We start from the raw sequence: 19,143 nt of genomic DNA, 5'->3' as shown, positions 1-19,143 counted from the left end.
CCATATTTTCCCGCGTATAAGGCGACTATGCGTATAAGACAAACCTTGACTTTCAAGGAGATTGTCAGGGGTTTGCCTTAGACCCCAAAAATGTTAACCCCTGCCTGACCACAGCAGGGTTTACTAGCTGGAGTCAGGCAGGGGTTAACTGCAGTTAAAGAAAAAAAAAACAACAACAATGATTAACTCACCTGTGACTCGCTCCCAGCAGCTGTGCATCTCCCATCCGTTCCCGGTGCAGGCAGTGTGACATACACTGTCTGCGCCGGGGTCCACGAAGCTCTCCTGGGCAGCCGAGCGCCTCATCGATCGGCTGCCGGCAGAGCTTCGGGAGAAAAAACAGAGGCTCCAGATGTCCCCAAAGCCTCTGTCATTCTCCCGAAGCTCTCCCTGCAGCAGAGCATCTCCAAGCTTCTCCAATGAGACGCCTGGCTGCCCGTGAGAGCTATGGGGACCTCCGGCACAGACAATGTCACACTGCCTGCTCCAGAAACGGAACAGGACACGTGCGGCTGCCGAGAACAAGTCACAGGTGAGTTAACTGTTTGTTTTTTTTATAGTGGTCGCCCCATAAGGTGGGGATGTGGCCATTTTTTAGCTCACCCACTGTATGCAGTGACCATATAGATTTTTCAGGGTTAAAAAGTCATCTTATACGCCGCAGACATATCTGTGCTATGGAAGGCACAAACAGAAGAAGCCTCTACCCCTCTGTTCTTTATAGTGAATAGAACCTTATATTACAGTGTAAACTTCATGTATGAAAATGATCTGAAATTATATGACATGATCAATTTAAATGTGAAAGGTTGCCAGGAGCAAAACCCCCAGTACTTGCATCTATGCACAATAATGGAGTTTTCAATGTTCTTTTCCTACATGGAAGTTATTTTACATTTTCCTGACATGAATTTATTAATGCATTTACTTTGCAAAAAATTAAAAAGGCACAATTTCCCAATCTACCAAATTACAAGTACTTTAACAATCTACTTTTTATATTTTGTATCTGCTATGTTATAAGATGTATTAAAAAACTAAAAAACAATATATGTTATTGTACAATGAAAAAGGTGTGCGATTCTTAGCATAGACTACATGTTCTACAAATGCACCAAGTGGTAGAGGTTGTTTAAAAATCTGATGCATTGTTAGGTTATGTCCTCACAACACCTTTTTTGGACATTTTACGGCAGCCTTTTTGGCGTATTATGCAAGTTATGGCTTTACGGGAACATAGCCTTAGGCCAGTTTCACACGTACTTCAGTGAAAATTGCTGTGATACTCTGTACTGTTAGCTACGGCCTACTTAACTTAGCATCTGCAGAGGAAACAAGTGAATACATTACCTGTCCATGCTCCTTGCTGCTTCTCCGGCTCCTGGCCAAGCCACTCAGCCAATCTGTGTCTGCGATGGGACAGTGCGCTGATTGGCTGAGTGAGATGCCAGGGAGTCGGAGAAGCAAGCTGGAGTGCAGGCAGGTATTGTATTAGCCCGGCAGCAGTGGGTTAAGTGGACAGGGGCTACATTCTCACTGTGGCATGAAAATCTACTGCTAGAATGTAGATTCATAGGAAATTACCCTACAGAGCATCACAGTGGATTTCGCTACGGAGTTTGCTGCGTGAAATCCTCTGCGATGCAGTATGTGTGACACTGGCCCTAGAAGGATATGTCTGTAAAAGTCATAAATCAGCAGTGCATTGAATTATACTTTAGCCACCACCTTTACTATATAATAGTGCCCTCAGTCTCTTACTGCATTAAACGTGTGCATGTTACCCTAGTCTCAGTTGTTATTATCAAACAACAGATTGCGCACCAGAATTATGATGCAGTTTATCTATCCCACCCAATCTGTGCACCATAAATAAAATACCACAACAAAAACAGCGCTACAATATGTCAGTACACTAAATGAAAAGGTAGTTTCCTTTTGACTCAGAGAGCGAGTCCCTTAAACTGTTAATCAAGATAAAATTCTGTATTTGCTCAGCACTTAACCCTTTGAGGACCAGGCCCAAAATGACCCAGTGGGCCGCGCAAATTTTGCGCTTTCGTTTTTCCCTCCTCCCCTTCTAAGAGCTCTAGCACTTTCAGTTTTCTATCTACAAGGCCATGTAATGGTTTGTTTGTTAAAAGAATAGTTGTACTTTGTAATGGCGTCTTTCATTTTACCATCACATGTAAGATGGAATTCCAAATATATTATTTATGAAGATATAAATAGGTGAAATCGTAAAAAAGAATGCAATATGGTACAGTTTGGGGGGTTCCTGTGTCTACATAATGCACAATATGGTAAAAGCGACATGATACCATTATTCTATAGGTCAGTCCGAACACAACCATATGCAGGTTTACACAGATTCTCTACTGTTATATATATTTTTTTTAATGAAATCCTTTTTTTTGGCAATTAATTGTTAATAAAATGGGCCTATTGTGACGCTTATAACGGTTTTATTTTTTCACCTACGGGGCTGTATGTGGTTTCATTTTTTCCGCCATGATCTCTAGTTTTTATTAATACCATATTTGTGAAGATCGGACGTTTTGATCACTTTTTATAAATTTTTTTATATATATAATGTAACATAAAATCAGTAATCCGCACATTTTTTCCCTCTTTTGGTCTACACCGTTCACCGTTCGCAATGGCGCTTGTTATCTTTTAATAGATCGGACAATTACGCACTCTACGGTATATTATATGATTATTTATTTTTATATGTTTTATTTATATAATGGGAAAGGGGGGTGATTTAAACTTTTATTGGGGGAGGGGTTTTGGGGTAGTGTATTAGCAATTTTAACTTTTTTTTAATACATTTTACATTTATTTTAATACATTACAATACTTTGATTTTTACACTGATCATTGCTATGCCATAGGCATAGCATTGATCAGTGTTATCGGCGCTCTGCTGATTGAGCCTGCCTGTGCAGGCTCAGTGACCAGAGCGGCGATCGGACCGCACGGAGGCAGGTGAGAGACCTCCAGCAGTCCGTTTTAACGATCGGGACCCCCGCAGTCACACTCCCTCTGTCACTTACACTTAAATGCCGCGGCCGCGCCGCGATCGCAGCATTTAAGGAGTTAATGTCACGCTGCAGCGCGATCGCTGCAGCGTGTCATTAACGGTCAGGTGCCGGCTGCTGATTGCAGCCGACCCCCACCTGCTATGAAGCGCGCTCCGCTCCAGAGCGTGATTCATAGCTCAGGACGTACCGGTACGTCCAGGGTCATCTGAGCACAGACTTCCAGGATGTACCGGTACATCCTAGGTCGTCTGGGGGTTAAAGTCCCAGAATATGTTGCTTTCCATCAGCTGTTCAACACAGTCCTCTCACTCTGCCTACTCCCCTCCCCCAGCACTCCTGCCAGTTCCTGACCAAAAAGCTGTTTCAGAACATCTAATTTCCCTGCAGACTATTGCTATCAGTGAAGCTGCAGCACCTGCTTCTTTAACTCCTTGTCTTCTCAGGGAAATGTTGATGTAGGCTGTAAGATCTGGTCAGAGATGGTGAATCACTTGGGATGGGGCTAGAGTTCAGAGACAAGATGCAGCCCAGTTTCCTGTGACATCACAGGATGATGCGTTATCACAGGAGAGAAGGAGGAGCTGGGGACAAAATTTTAATTTTATAGTCCTTCTATTTAGTGATAACACAATATTAGTAAGTTATATATCTTGGGGTAATAGTTTTAAATACAATTTTCTAATACTGGAATACCTTTTTAAGGCCAGCTGGGCAAGGAGAAGCCATGGACCATTACGATGACTTGTGATTCGGGCAGCATGAAAGTCATGACAGGTTGTCTTTAAATTGTATTCCATCATAAATAAACTTCTACCAATTCTTAAAGCCTTCAATACTGACTGAGAGATAAAAAAATGTTATGTCACTGATTCTGCCCTTTTGTAAGAATCCAGCAATCCAACAGTATTTTTTACTGCGACAAAGTGCGATCAGTCTGATTGCTAAGATACAAAGCCATTACAATCCTATCCTGAGTTCCTGTTGCAAAGGACTAAAACAACAAACATTAGCAATTTCAGCTGGTTTCAGATGATCTCAGTAATTCTCATGCTTTGATATTTTTTTTTTTTTATCAAACATTGCCTTTACTTCCCCTTTGAACTGTTACATGACAATTCTAATACCACATGAAAAAGAATATATTATTTATTTGTTTCCAGCAAGCAAAATCCTCTTATTGATATGGAAAATCTTCAAGCTCTGTACCGGAAGCAACCATTTTTAACCCATTGATAATTCAAAGCTTAAATAGGAATTCTGTGTTTCCATGGTTACATGCTTCTGTCGACTTTTTGCACAGTCAAAAATAATATATCTAATGCGTTCATGTTGATATAAAGATAAAGAAATGTGAGTGATGATGTAAATGTGATGGCTTTCCTCCCAATTTTCTTAAAGCAGTGAACATTTAGTATAGTGTTACTGACAAATAATCTTCAGCATATAATAGAAACTGGAAAGCTTTGCATTTAAGTCATGTTCTTCTTTTGCAGGTATAGTGTCATGTACTTACCCCTCCAGCACTCCAGCGACGTCCTCCAGCCGGGTGAGGCCACAGAGACCCAATGGCATCCCCAGGCAATGCACGGTGCTGCGGGTCCGTGTCTCCTGGCTGGAGTTTTGAATCCAGACCCAGACCCTGATCTCCTATATAACATCCCTAGTCAGTTAACCCTTCGCTTGCTATTAGACTAGTTTTCCTAGATTGCTTAGCGTTCCTGTGAAATCTAGCCGTTGTTATCTGCTTCAACTGACCCCAGCCATTGTACCTGACTACCCTTGTTATCTGGCTTCCCTGACCTTGGCATTTGTTACACAACTACTTTCTTCGACTCTGAATGTGTACCTTTCTGCCTGTTTGGTTTGACCCAGCTCGTCTGTGGTAGTTGCCCAGTGCTGTGATGTTGTTTGTGACGCCAGTTCTGTGGTATTTTACAGGTGTGATGTTGGTACCTATGTTGGCTGGTTTGTTGTCCCCAAATGGTCGGTAACCTCCGGGAGTGTTGAGGGCCCCTTGGGCACTTTTCACGGTAACTTGGAGTGGTAAGAGGCCCACCCAGGATGGCGGTACCACCACCCACAGAAAGGGGAAAAATAACCCAAGGTAAACAGTGGTGTGTGGGTGCAGGTGCAGATAGATGAAGCAGAGTCCTGTGTGTTGAGTATAAAAATAAACACTTTATTGAACAAGGTTAAAGTTGAACAGTACACTTAATTCAGCTAGTTCAAATCATGACACTGAACGTAGTTGGCATGTCAATTCTTTCAACGGAATGTGGAATCTGCCGTGCATAGAATAGTGTCTATGGCACGGGCGGAGATGCACGACGCCGCGTGCGGGTACGAGCGACGAAATACGCCGCGGGTCATACTCGAGAATTCCGTAGTGTGCACGCACCCTAAAGAAATAAGGTCTCTACAGACCACCTCTAAATTCTGTAAAAAGTTGAGAAAATTAGTCATCATATGTAGAAAAAAATCTTCCTTCATGATAAATCCATTGGGACTACCACCCTTCCTTTATTTCCCAAGGTACAACTCAACAACATTGTTCATTGCCTTTTTCCATTAACCTACCAATACCATTTATGATGTTTTCGTTCTATTTGAAGTACCATTTTAAATAGGTTATCTTAAAGGACAACTCCCATGAAAAACTTTTTCCCAGTAATTGAAGCACATTACAAAGTTATATAACACTGTAATATACTTCAATCACCTGTATGTCCTCCTTCCCTGTCTTTTCCCCCCTCAACCCCCCACCAGGAAGTGTAAGAAACTCCTTCATACCTAATTACTGTCGTCACCAGGCTGCTCTCTCAGCTCCTTCTAGTGACGATGAGTCATCAGCAGGAGGGCGGGTCTAGCTCCTGTCACACCAGCCTCCCCCTCCCCTGCCTGGTCAGGAGACTAGGCTTGCTCAGCTCCCATTAGCTGAGCAATGACTCATGACTGACTCCGGGCACATAACCAGCTACAGGATCCCCTCCCCCATACTCCCTCCTGCTGCCGAGTGGACTCAGTGAGTGAATAATGTGACTTGCTTATCTTTCTCCTCACTCCCGGCATGTCAGCTACACAGACGTCTTATCTCTCCCCTGCTGCCCTGACCTAATCCTGCAGAATGTACACTACAGTGAGGTGACAGTATGTGTGTGCAGCTTCAGTGTGTGTATATAGCAGCCTGACTGAAGAGAGCCAGAGAGGGGGTCATGTTTAGTGTATGATGGGAGTTGTAGTGAATGGAGGGTCAGGCACTTGCAGTGTCACAGCAGGGGGCTAGCTTGTCACAGCAGCCAAAGTGCATCATGGGAAGCTGAAACCAGGAAGCAAGGAAGAAATGAAGAACAAGACTAGAAATCAGAAGGTACACAGACGGAGGGAAATTCAAACAGTGACAGCTCAGGAGGGATGATAAGTATAAAAGCTAGGTTTCTGATTGGTTTTTGTTTTTTTTCCTTAGCACGGGAGTTGTCCTTTAAAACTTTTTGACCATGCATAGATTGGACAGGGGAAATGTCATTGTTTTATCAGGAACCTTCAATATTTCAGTTGTTGCATTTACTGACACTTGAATTTCAGTTTAGTCAACTGTTTACCTATCTTTGTGCTTTTTCACAATTTCCTATCCCATGTTTGTTATTTTTTTTACTCCTTATTTGAGTGAAGGAAGGCACTAACATTGTAGTTAGAGCCGTCGTATTAAAGGAGTACTCCTGAGATAGAAAATGTTTTCAAATCAACTGGTGTCAGAAAGTTATATAGAGTTATATAAAGTTATATTTAAAAACTCAATCCTTCCCGTACTGATCAGCTGCCATATGTCCTGCAGGAAGTTGTGTATTCTTTCCAGTCTGGCACAGTGCTCACTGCTGTCACCCCTGTCCATGTAAAGAACTGTCCAAAGCAGTAGCAAATCCCTATATAAAACCTCTTCTGCCCTGGACAGTTTCTGAAACAAACAGAGGTGGCAGAAGAGAGCACCATGTCAGACTGGAAAGAAATAACCACATCCTGCAGGACATGTATCAGCTGATAAGTCCTGGAAGACTTGGGTGTTTTAAACTAATTTACAAATCTTTAAAAATTTCTGACACCAGTGGATAGAAAAACATTGTTTTTAAATTACTGATTGAAGTATGCATACACGACCATCTGTCCTTCATTTATTCAATAGTTAATTAAAGATCAATCTTTCACTTCTTATAAAAATATATAGAAATAGAATTCTTAACACTCTGTTCATTTTCAGCCAAAGGTATGATCAAAGGTTTAGTTGTAATGGATGGAGTCTAAGAAGCATCTGGAACAACTGTTCCTGGTGAGCACATTGGCAGGCAACCTCAGCAGCTAAATCAGGTGAGTCAGGAAGAGCGACGTTGGCGGGATCCATGACTCAGTTACACTGTAATGGATGGTCAAAGCAAGAGGAGGTGGATCCCGTGGATCACTGAGGAGTGCTGGCGTTCCTTCCCCAAGGAGCGGAGTCTAAGGACCTCCCGGTTTTCACCAGTGCCAACCGCAAGGCAGGATGGACTGCCGGGAACTCCCAGGATCGCTACCCTTACAGAAGAACCTCGGTGACCAGCAACTGAAGGAGTGCTGGAGTCCACGACTAGGTGCTCTTCCTCTATGGTAGAAATTCAGGATGCAACATTACAACATAGTTCAGACTGAAGGTAAACTGGAATAAGGAATGGATTGAGATCCAATTTGCAAGATGTGAAGGAAGTGGCAGATAGCCGGGGAGCACAGACTTGGTTGCTGACTGACAAACAACAACTAAGCAAAGAGGTGCGGAGGTGCCCAGAAAACATTACATCAGTGCCCAAAAAAACTGTTGACCTGACTCCAAAAAATTCCAGGACTGAATGTGTTAAATCTTCTCCTGTATCAATATCACATTGAAAATATATTACAATAAGATGCAAATAACATGAATCAGTATAACTTTTCAGTCCTTAATCACATCAACCATCTTATTACTGTGCACGTCATGACACATATTTACATCATAGGATTTCAGCACTTAAAATACAATCTCTTCTCCTTGATTTGTATCCCAAGTTGTTGATATTGTAGTAATCCTAAACTCTTGATCACTTTCCCATGTAATGGGATACATGTACCATAGCTATGTACTGTGTTCCTAATAAAATTACATAGTCATTAAAATCTAACTTGAAAATCTTAGTTATTACATTTTCTGCAACAGTAAGCAATAGTAAATGGAAAAGCAGTGAGCAGTGCTGATGTATACCAATTTTCATGAACCCAAACAAGAGTAAGTTTATGCATTATGTATTAGATGGAGTGGTAGCTATTTTTAGGGATCGTAGAATCAATTCGCAGAGGAACTAGTGATTTGCATTTGGAAAACAAATTATTATGCCACACATTAAACTTATTAGGCATCCTCTATACATGTATACACGGCACCCACCAAACCAAAAGCTTTTCTTCAAAGCCAACTAACAGGGCACATAGAGACCACTAAAACTCTAGAGCAGGGGTACTCAACAACTTTTAGTGAAGGTCCACTTACCGGGGTCTTTTGTCAAGTGAAGGTCCGAGCTGAACATCAGTAGGAAACGTGTTTTGTTACTTTTCACAAACGATGTTGAACTATTTACATACAGAATTGCTGCTTATTAGCGGGAAAATTGTCATTTTCTCTCTCTCTCTTACCAGCCCTTTTTAATTAGGTACACAGGGGGTGACTGCCTTAGTAGTATATAGTTCCCCCTGTAGTATATAGCTCCCCTCTGCGCTCTCCCCCAGTAGTATATAGCCCCCTGTGGCTCTCTCCCAGTAGTATATAGCCCCCCCTGTACGCTCTCCCCCTGTAGTATATAGCCCCCTGTGCGCTCTCCCACTGTAGTATATAGCCCCTGTGCGCTCTCCCCCACTAGTATATAGTCCCCCCTGTGCACTCTCCTCCTGTAGTATATAGCCCCCCTGTGCGCTCTCCTCCTGTAGTATATAGCTCCCCTGTGCTCTCTCCCAGTATATAGCCCCCCTGTGCTCTCTCCCCCTGTATATAGCTCTCCTGTGCTCTCTCCCAGTATATAGCCTCCTTGTGCTCTCTCCTAGTGTATAGCCCCCCATCTGCTCTCTCCCTGTATATAGCCCCCCTGTGCTCTCTCCCAGTATATAGCCCCCCTGTGCTCTCTCCTAGTATATAGCCCCCTGCACTCTCTCCCAGTATATAGCCCCCCTGTGCTCTCCCCCCCTGTATATAGCCCCCCTGTGCTCTCTCCCAGTATATAGCCCCTCTGTGCTCGCTCCCCCTGTATATAGCCCCCCTGTGCTCTCTCCCCCTGTATATAGCCTCCCCTGTGCTCTTTCCCCCTGTATATAGCCCCCCTGTTCTCTCTCCGCCTGTATATAGCCCCACCTGTGCTTTCTCCCCCTGTGCTCTCTCCCCCTGTATATGGCCCCCCTGTGTTCTCTCCCCCTGTATATAGCCCCACCTGTGCTTTCTCCCCCTGTGCTCTCTCCCCCTGTATATAGCCCCCTGTGCTCTGTCCCCCTGTATATAGCCCCACCTGTGCTTTCTCCCCCTGTGCTCTCGCCCCCTGTAGTATATAGCTCCCCTGTGCTCTCTCCCCCTGTGTATAGCCCCACTGTGCTCTCTCCCAGTATATAGCCCCCCTGTGCTCTCCCCCCCCTGTATATAGCCCCCCTCTGCTCTCTCCCCCTGTATATATCCCCCCTGTGCTCTCTGCCAGTATACAGGCCCCCTGTGCTCTCTCCCCCTGTATATAGCCCCCGTGCTCCCTCCCCTGTATATAGCCCCCCTGTGCTCTCTCCCAGTATATAGCTCTTCTTTGCTCTCTCCCCCTGTATATAGCCCCCCTGTGCTCTCTCCCCCTGTATATAGCCCCCCTGTGCTCTCCGCCAGTATACAGGCCCCCTGTGCTCTTTCCCCCTGTATGTAGCCCCCCTGTGCGTTCCCCCCCCCCTCCTCCCATATAGAATAAAAAAACAAACCACTTATACTCACTTAAGTCCTGCGCGTCCTCTTCTCTTCCTCCTGTGACCTGTGCAGCGGTCACTAGAGGCCGCACTCCCCGCCGCCGCAGGAACGTCACTCGAGCACGGACACCAGAGGGGGAGCGCAGCCTCTTGTGACCGCTGCGGCCAGTGAGAGGTGACTGACAGGGAGGGAGCCAATGGCTTCCTCTCTGTCAGTGCTGCTGCCGCTTGGTATCTATGAGCGCTTGTTACGAGCGCTCATAGATACTTACTGTGCAGGGAGCAGCGCTGCAGCCGGGGTCTGGATAGCTGGCCGCCGCAGTCCGGGTTCGGACCACGGTCCGCCAGTTGAGGACCCCTGCTCTAGAGCCTAGGCACAACTACAGTCCCTATACCCTGTTTAGTTACGTCCCTGACTGGGAGCTACTTCTTTCCTTTTCTACTCTCTGTAACTGAATAGGGGCTGTGTCCATACAACTATCAGAGGTTCTGTTGATAATTCTGATAAATTTGACAGGATAAATGGTGCAACATTATTCTTCCCATCAAAACAGCAGCCAACACAACAGAACTCTATGGATCCCATCATAAGTCAAGGGTGTCCGTTAAACATGATTGATGTCTGTATTTTCATGGGTCTGGCACTGCCTTAGGCTGCATTCACATGCCCCGTAAAATTGTCCGTAGTAGTGGATCTGCGACCACGGACAATTTTAGGAGCCATTCAAATAAATGCAGACATTCACACGATCCACGCTGCGATCTCTATTTCCCCACATGTCTATGTGCTCCTGTCATATCTGCTGGGAGTGGGGATCCGTGCAGCAATCCGCACTAGGACATATCCTATTTTTTGCAGTACGGATCGCGGCACGGATTACCCCCCTTCCCCAGCAGAGTTGACAGGAGCGCATAGACATGTGCGCACCTTTCATTGCATCTGACAACTACTCGCCTACTCCCCCTGTGCCAGTCAGCTTGTTCACCAACATGTTGACCAAAATTAGCGTGGACTATGCTGCTTACGCACAAACCAGCATAGTCCACACCACTTCTGGTGAGCGTGTGTAAGCCAGCCGCCACCGGAGGAGTAGGTGAGTTGTTGTAAGATGCAATGACAGGAGCGCACATTATGCGCTCCTGTCATTCCTGCTGCTGGGGGGCTGCACTGCTAGGGGATATGTTCCGCAATTCTCCTCTGGTCATCGCGGCATGGATCGTGTTAATGAGCCCTTTGTCATTTACATTATAACAAAAACCATGATAGCACTGTGAACAGAGTTTGAGAATTCATCAATTCATCAGTATGAGACAGCATTAAAGTTTAAGAAGTCTACATAAGAATACCCAGTTCCTAGCTTACAAGGCTCCTGTCAATATAATTTGTGGAGGTGTTGGAAATTGTTCCTAATTCCAGGAGTTAGATTTCAACAAAGACATGCTTACATTAACAAACAAAAGCCAGATTTCTAGACAAAGCTGCTGAATTGAAGTCAATCTAAAATGTAATAAAATGTATTTTTTTCCCCGCTAAACATTAATTCTAATTTTCCTGAGCCTGCAATAATTTTGCCATCTTCTCCCTAGTTCTTAGATCGTAGTCTTTGTCATATATTCCTTTTTTACTTTCAGATTACACCATTTCCGACACTGACGTCTCACTGATCTTACATGAAATGGTAGATTTCACAAATAAGATCTTCACTAAAAGGCCTTGCGCGCAAAATTGCTCTTGGCTTGTAAAGTGTTCTCCAAAGATATATACACTGTAAAACTATTCAGCTGGAGACAGGAACCATCTTACGGAATGTAGGTCATGAGCAGCGCCGGAGTTCTATGTAAATGCTGGAATTATTTTTTCAAATAATAAACTCAGTATGAAATAGCTGTGATCTGGAGAGGATCATGGTTCACATATCTGTAGTGTTCACTTAGTGATCGTTATCTGGTAGGTTCACTAGAATAGTTGCAGAATTACCTTTCTTGCTCGGAATGCAAATATACAAACCAGGAATTGGTAAAATATGGCTCTGTCTTTAGCAATTCTTCAATTCAATAAAAATTTTTTGACCACTTCCTTTTTCCATCTAGATAACATGCTCCGCATAAAGATGTCATAGAGTCTGTTATCTTCCCCCATCCTCAATTTATAAACATGAGCATATTGCTCATTTAAAAATATATCTAAAGCAGCATTATTCAGTGTCTTAAAGCGACTGTACCCACAATCTAACCACACACCCCACCCCCAAAATCGCTTGTACCTTCGGATAGCTGCTTTTAATCCAAGATCTGACCTGCGGTCCATTCTGCAGGTGATACAGTTATTGTCCTAAATAACAACTTTTAAACTGGCAGCCCCATGCCCAATGGTCAGGGCTTACATTGCATATGCATTAGGCTGGCACAACCTCTCTGTCCCTCCTCCCTACCCTCCTTATCATTAGGAATGCTCCAGGAAGATTGCCTCCTATTCGTCAGCTGTGTGAATACTGAACATGGGCTGGATCATTAATCACCTGTGCAATGTTCAGACAGGAGAAAATGTTTCAGTGGCATTCCTAATGATGAAGAGGGTGGGGAGGAGGGACAGAGGGGTGGTGCAAAGTTAGGGCACAGATACTCCCTTTGGGCACGGGGCTGCAAGTTTAAAAGTTATTTTTTAGGACAATAACTGCATCACCTGCCGAATGGACCGCATGACAGATTTTGGATTAAAAGCAGCTATCTGAAGGTACAAGTGGTTGGGGGGGGGTCAGATTGGGGGTACAGAGTCGCTTTAAGTCAAGTGCTTGATACTCAAATAAATTATACTTATGTACCCTAAAGGCTATAGTAATACATTGTGCTGCATATTAAAAGCACAGTAGTAGGCTGTACCACCTGCATGACACATATTACAGGTAAACTCTAGGGCAGGGATGGGGAATCTTTGGCCCTTCAGCTTTTGCAAAACTATAATTCCCATCAAGGTTTGGCTGTTCGGACATGGTGAAAATTGTCATTTTGCAAGGTCTGTAGGTTCCTTATGCCTGGTTTAGATGATTCACAAAAACCATGTGTTACATTAGAGATAGGATAGATGGGAAAAATCCCTTAGTTTTTTTGCAGCCATGCTAGTAATAATACAATACAATGTCATCACACAAATCACTTGAAAATTCTTGTGTTTAGACTCTTTTTTCCCCCCAAAGAGTCTAAACTCAGGAAGTCCCGTGTTTCCCAAGTCATCTGACAGGACTTTATGTGTACTGGCTGGGACTTCATGTGTTTAGTCTCTTTTTTCCACTGACACAAGACTAAAAATCTGCCTTCAGGAGACTGGACCTGGATTTCTGGTAAGTATAGCTTTGTTTTACAGAAGGATAAAAAAAATACACTTTAAGGCTATATAGACATGTTTAATTTTGCACAGCATAAGTAAAGATGACCTATGGGCTCTTTAGAAAACCTCATTAGCTATCATCATGCTTATCGAGCTACTATTGTTCAGAATTAGGTGACTTATAAGTCACTTTCAGTCATTGATATACAGGTGTAGTCATGGCTGATGCAACAATTGTGTCAGGGAGGTACAGTATGTAAAGTTAGTTAGGATTATGAGTTTAACCCAACATTGTGATCATGTTAACACAGGATACATCTGTCCCAATAGAGGCCTAGACAGTCAACTTGACGGTCACCACCACTCAAAGAGCTTACAAATTCATTCCCTGTCAACTAAACAGTCATGACTGCTCTCCTGTGTGCTCTCCCTTTAGAATTAGGGCCCTATTCCACCAGACGATTATCGTTCAGATTATCGTTAAATCGTTCGAATCTAAACGATAATCGTTCGGTTGAAATGCAGTTAACGATTAACGACCGAACGAGAAATCGTTGATCGCTTTATAACACCTGGTCCTATTTTTATCGTTGCTCGTTCGAAAATCGTTCGCATTGAATAAGACATCGTTCGGTCGTTTGCAATAGATACGAACGCAATAGCGAATAAATAGCGAAGGAAAACGATCGCAATTACGATCATAAGTAACGATTATCGTTCCATGGAAATGAGTGAACGTTTTCAGGACTTTCGCAATAGCGGTCGTTTGAGATCGTTAATCGTTAACGATTATGCAAACGATAATCGTCCGGTGGAATAGGGCCCTTAGACAGGGGTCAGTGATCTCCCAGGTGACAGTGTACACCTCTATTAGCATATCAGACACTGAAACTAATGGTGTGTTTACACAGACAGATATCTGACAGATAATTGAAGCCAAAGCCAGGAATGGATGTGAGAAGAGGAGAAATCTCAGTCTTTCCTTTATGACCTGTCCTCTGTTTCTAGTCTGTTCCTGGCTTTGGCTTCAATAATCTGTCAGATAAATCTGTCCATGTAAACAAACCCTAATGGCAATAATAGCTTGGGATCGTAGGCCTTGAAGATTGCCCAAATCTATGGACCAGCCCCACATTGTTGAGGACAGTGCATATTTTCTTTGAAGGGGTCAAAGGTCTACTTTAAGTGTGAATCCAGCCTTAAAACTACAGTTTATAGTTTATACACTTAGATAAACTACATCCACAAAAGATTTTTCTCATCTTTCCTATTCCCCTTTACAGTCAGATGTTAATATCAGCCCCTTTAACTGATCTCCCCACGTCATCTGTCACAGCTAAAGTACATTCACTGGCTTCAGACTTTGAAATACTGAATACTATAGATAGCTTAACTTTTAGATTTTTACCACTCAAACATAAACCTCTTTCCGTAACTGAACAATGAATAGCTTATGTTTGGTGTTCAAAGTACATCCCATGAGACTGTAAGTGCAGGCTATTGTACAAAGTGAATAAAACATGGTTTATTGCTCATATTTATTTGTTCCACTTATCTTTTTATATTTTCCTACAGTATCTTCTGACAGAAGTCAATAGTTTTCTGTAAGCTGTTCCAGTTTAGTCTAGTAATGAGAACCTATTATTTCATATTGGGTAAATATATGTATATTGTATCAGCAAGTTTTTGACACAATTAACACCAACCTCCTAAAGTGTGAAGTGTGACCGCAGCTTTTCATTTCACATTGACAGCTAACTTATCTTACATTTAGTGTTCCGCTTGGTCATGTTTTACTGTGGAATGTTGATTTTTTTAAAAAAGATTCTCCTATTTTAGAGAAGAATAAGCCAAATTCTGTGGTTTTTTTTGGTTAGGTTTTTTTTTTCCAGTTGTATTTTTCTCAATATAACTTGTGTTATTCCCTGCATTTACTTAAGCATGGGGAAAAAAATCTAAAGGGTTATGCGCGCATACGGAGTTAAAAAGATGCCAGGGCTACCGAACACTGTGTTTGGAAAAACTGTCACTCACCCAACAGACGTGCCACAAAGTAAAAAGCTTTGTAGGTATATGGTTTTATATTTGCTTATTGAGTTTTAGCTAACATTTGGCCACAGCTTTTTTTCGCCAGAAAAACACCACTGCTTTGGCTGTTCAGACATGATGTTTAGCAACAGCGGGGAAGCAATCACTGGAAAAAGATAACTCCATCTATAAATACTTTGGTATATAGCCCCCGGCATTTTTTCAAGCCATATAAGTTAATTGCTATGAGTATTACATATATGGCCCGAGAACACACTTTGCTAATGTCCTTCGCCATATGTTAATCCTACCTACGTAGGCATTGGGGCATCCTCGACAGCTAACATGGGAAACATCTTTGGTAATCCCACCTCCCTGGGAGAGTCCACCAATAGGAGCCATCCCTAAACACCGAAGCTACAGTATTTCCAAAGATATTTCCCACCAGCCTTGACTAGTTAGCAGGCTGCGTACTGCCCACATGCCTCCATAGGTCGGATTTACATATGGCGCAGGACATTTACAAAGTCCATTTTCGGGCCCTATAAGTAACGCACACAGCTATTACTTATATGGCTTAAAACAGTGCTGGGGGCTGTATATTGGTTTCCTTTACAATGCTTTTCCCTGTGTTCAACAAAAGGGACATGGCCTCAGGAACAGAGGTGGGGCTTTGGTAAAGGGGCTTGGCTTGATACGAGCCTCTGAGTACAAAATGCACCAGAATGCTAGTGAAGTTTGAAAGTTTAAGTCAACTAATATTTGGCCTAAATTTTAAGATATACTTTGAGAAATGTGATGCATTCTGAGGCCTCCTTTACACGACTATATATTTCTATCCATATGTTTTCCGTAATTATGAATACATAATTACATTAAAATATTATGAAACCTACTAATTTTTGTAAGGCAGTGCACTCAACCGTTATTTTTCAGGTTCCGTATATTTTCAGAATGTCCTGTCCACATAAAAATAGGTCACGCATTTATACGGTCTATATTTACAGAACAGACCAAATGCCACCTGAATGCTGTCTGTATTTTCGAATCATTTCCCTGAAACCCCTGGGTGAACTGCCCCCAGTACCTTATAGCTGCTGGACTGGGGTACCTTACAGCTCCCCGACAATGTGCCCAACAGTCTCTGGCATGGCAGCAATTAAAAATAATCACTCTTTAATGCTCAGTCCCAACTCCAGGTAACTAGGCCCTAGGCCTTAGGGTGGAGCTGCAGTGGCATGTAGTCATGTTGCCTCTGCCCTCTTCCAAGCAACTCAAGCTTAATTGGCAGCCAACTATTCTATACTATACTATACTAAAATACTATAACACTAGAGAACAGAAAGTTTATCAGACTGTGTTTTAGTGCCCATTCCCTGCCTATTCCGCTACAAGAAGTTCTAGTCATGGTAATGCAGGTCTACTATATTGAACTGTCCATCCAACATCTGACTGTCCATCCAACCCCCTCCCCCCCCCCCCCCTTACTCTATGTATGGTGATTTGCACCACCCACAAGCTAGATGCTGCACGTTTGATATATACCTATATAAAATTTGTCTTTTCTTGGTAGACAGTGCCAAGTAGGTGGGGCTTCATGACAGTTGGGGCCTCTCCCCAGCAACTACCATGAAGCCCCACCCAGGTGACACAGTTAACCATTGAATTGAGGCAAGAGTAAAGGGGTGTGTGTGTGACAGTATCACTTTAACATTCCCTCACTGCTATTTCGAAGTTCCATTTTAATTTAAAGGGGTAGTGCGGCGCAAAAAAATTATTCACAGAATAACACACATTACAAAGTTATGTCTGTGAATCGCCCCCTTCCCCGTGTCCCACCACCCCCGCTCGTGTACCCGGAAGTGTGCGGTGCAGTATGCATTACCTGATCGGTGTCAAGGCCGTCCACCATCTTGTGCCAAACGTCATCTTTGGATGGACGGCCAAGTCGCTGCCGCTGTCCCCCCTCCGCCGCGTCACAACTGTGCTCAGGTAACTAGGCCTTAGGGTGGAGCTGCAGTGGCAAAAAGTGTACCCAAAAGTGTGCGGTGCAGTATACATTACCTGATCCGTGTCGAGGCCCTCCGCCATCTTGTGCCAAACGTCATCTTCGGCGGACGGCCGAATCGCTGCCGCCGCCCCCCTCCGCTGCGTCACAACTGTGCTCAGCCGCGATTGGCTGAGCACAGTTATGCTCAGCCAATCGCGGCTGAGCAACTGCTCAGCTGCGATTGGCTGAGCATAACTGTGCACAGCCAATCCATCCGAAGTGTTATAGTATTTTAGTATAGTATAGTCTGTCCGAAGATGACGTTTGGCACAAGATGGCGGATGGCCTTGACACGGATCAGGTAATGTATAATGCACCACACACTTCTGGTACACGGGCGGGGGTGGTGGGACATGGGGAAGGGGGCCATTCACAGACATAACATACATTACAAAGTTGTATAACTTTGTAATGTGTGTTATTCTGTGAAAAAATTTTTAGCGCCGCACTACCCCTTTAATGGCAATAAAGATATTCTTCACAATGTATTCTATATCCACTTTACTGATATCAGTGAGAGAGCCCTGTGTAGGAGTATTTTTGAGGGTATATTTTTTAATGCTTATGCAGTAGTAACAGCGGTTGTCATGCTGTCATCTTTGTTGCTATGGAATTTTTTTTTTTTTATGCGTGCTCCAGTAGAACATGATCTGCCAGCTTAACTCTCACATATATTTGATGAAGATGTTTATTTTGAGACTGACATCATTTGAAAGGCAGGCGTGGCCACGTCTAGCAGCTCCAGGTGAGCAGGGAGAGCAGATAGCAGCTCACCTGGAGTGAATTTACTTATGAAAGGTAAGCAGTTCTTACATTCGCATGCAACTCCGATTGTGCATCTAGGAATGTATTGCCATTATAAATGTGTTAGCTTTCAAAGAATACATATGCATGATATTATAGACGTTTAGTAAATTATAAACACCTGCTGCTTATTAGAATCTTAAGGAAATATGGTAATGTATATTACAGTAAGAAAGGCAAATCATGCTGTATTGTGTGCTGTGATTAAGTCTGCATGAACTAAATGCTGCAATATGTACGGCAGGATGTTAGTGAACTGCTATGTAGAAAAGGAGCAGCTAATTGTTTTAGAGGACAAACATATGACCTCTGTTGACCAGGAGAAATATTTTATTATTTTACTGTTACAAATCAGAAATTGGTTTTAAATTCTCATGTATTCTTTATTTTACAAGAAAAGTGATGTATATTTATATAATCTACAGGAAAAGTTGGTATCTTAGGTGTCTAAAATCATTACTGTACATAATTTATCTTGTACAGCTTGTACATTTTTAATCCTGTAAGACACAGAGTCTCCCGTATCCAAACAAAAGTTTTACTAACTAATCAGAATATATTTCCCTCTTCTCAGACTGACTTTTCTGGGAAGTTTTGGTACATGGGGACCTAACCTACAGGCACTGTAAATAAGTAAAAAAAAAAAAAGTTTTTGACTGCGTACCTAATGGCCTGCCAAAACTCTGATTTTCTGTATCATCTTATAGTATATAGTAACTTTTAGAGTATATTCTAAGAGTGTACTAGAGAGTACCCAATGTAGCCTTTAGTCTATCAACAAACCCAATGACAGTTTCCTATATCTACAATCATAATATAAAAGCTATGTGGTCTCAAAATAAATAGCTTGGTATACAGTATATGGATATATAATGCACACAGCCATACTATACCATACTATACTATATTGA

General features: G+C 42.9%; 1 long non-coding RNA gene across 2 annotated transcripts in view; it reads left to right on the top strand.

The window, feature by feature from the left end:
• Positions 1 to 17,695: 17,695 nt before the first annotated feature.
• Positions 17,696 to 19,143, top strand: part of LOC138783261 (uncharacterized) — an 86,186-nt gene continuing 84,738 nt past the window's right edge. Inside the window, exon 1 of one of the 2 annotated variants that reach the window (XR_011361654.1) lies at positions 17,696 to 17,729. This is a non-coding gene — a long non-coding RNA (uncharacterized lncRNA). Of the gene's footprint in view, positions 17,730 to 18,152; positions 18,227 to 19,143 lie in introns of those variants that run through there. The other variant, XR_011361653.1, reaches the window with a different exon arrangement.

The sequence above is a fragment of the Dendropsophus ebraccatus genome, chromosome 2 (assembly GCF_027789765.1).
Source record: "Dendropsophus ebraccatus isolate aDenEbr1 chromosome 2, aDenEbr1.pat, whole genome shotgun sequence".
NCBI classification, from domain to species: Eukaryota; Metazoa; Chordata; class Amphibia; order Anura; family Hylidae; genus Dendropsophus; species Dendropsophus ebraccatus.
Note: the sequence above shows the minus strand (reverse complement) of the source record. Positions and strands in the feature narration are given on the sequence as shown.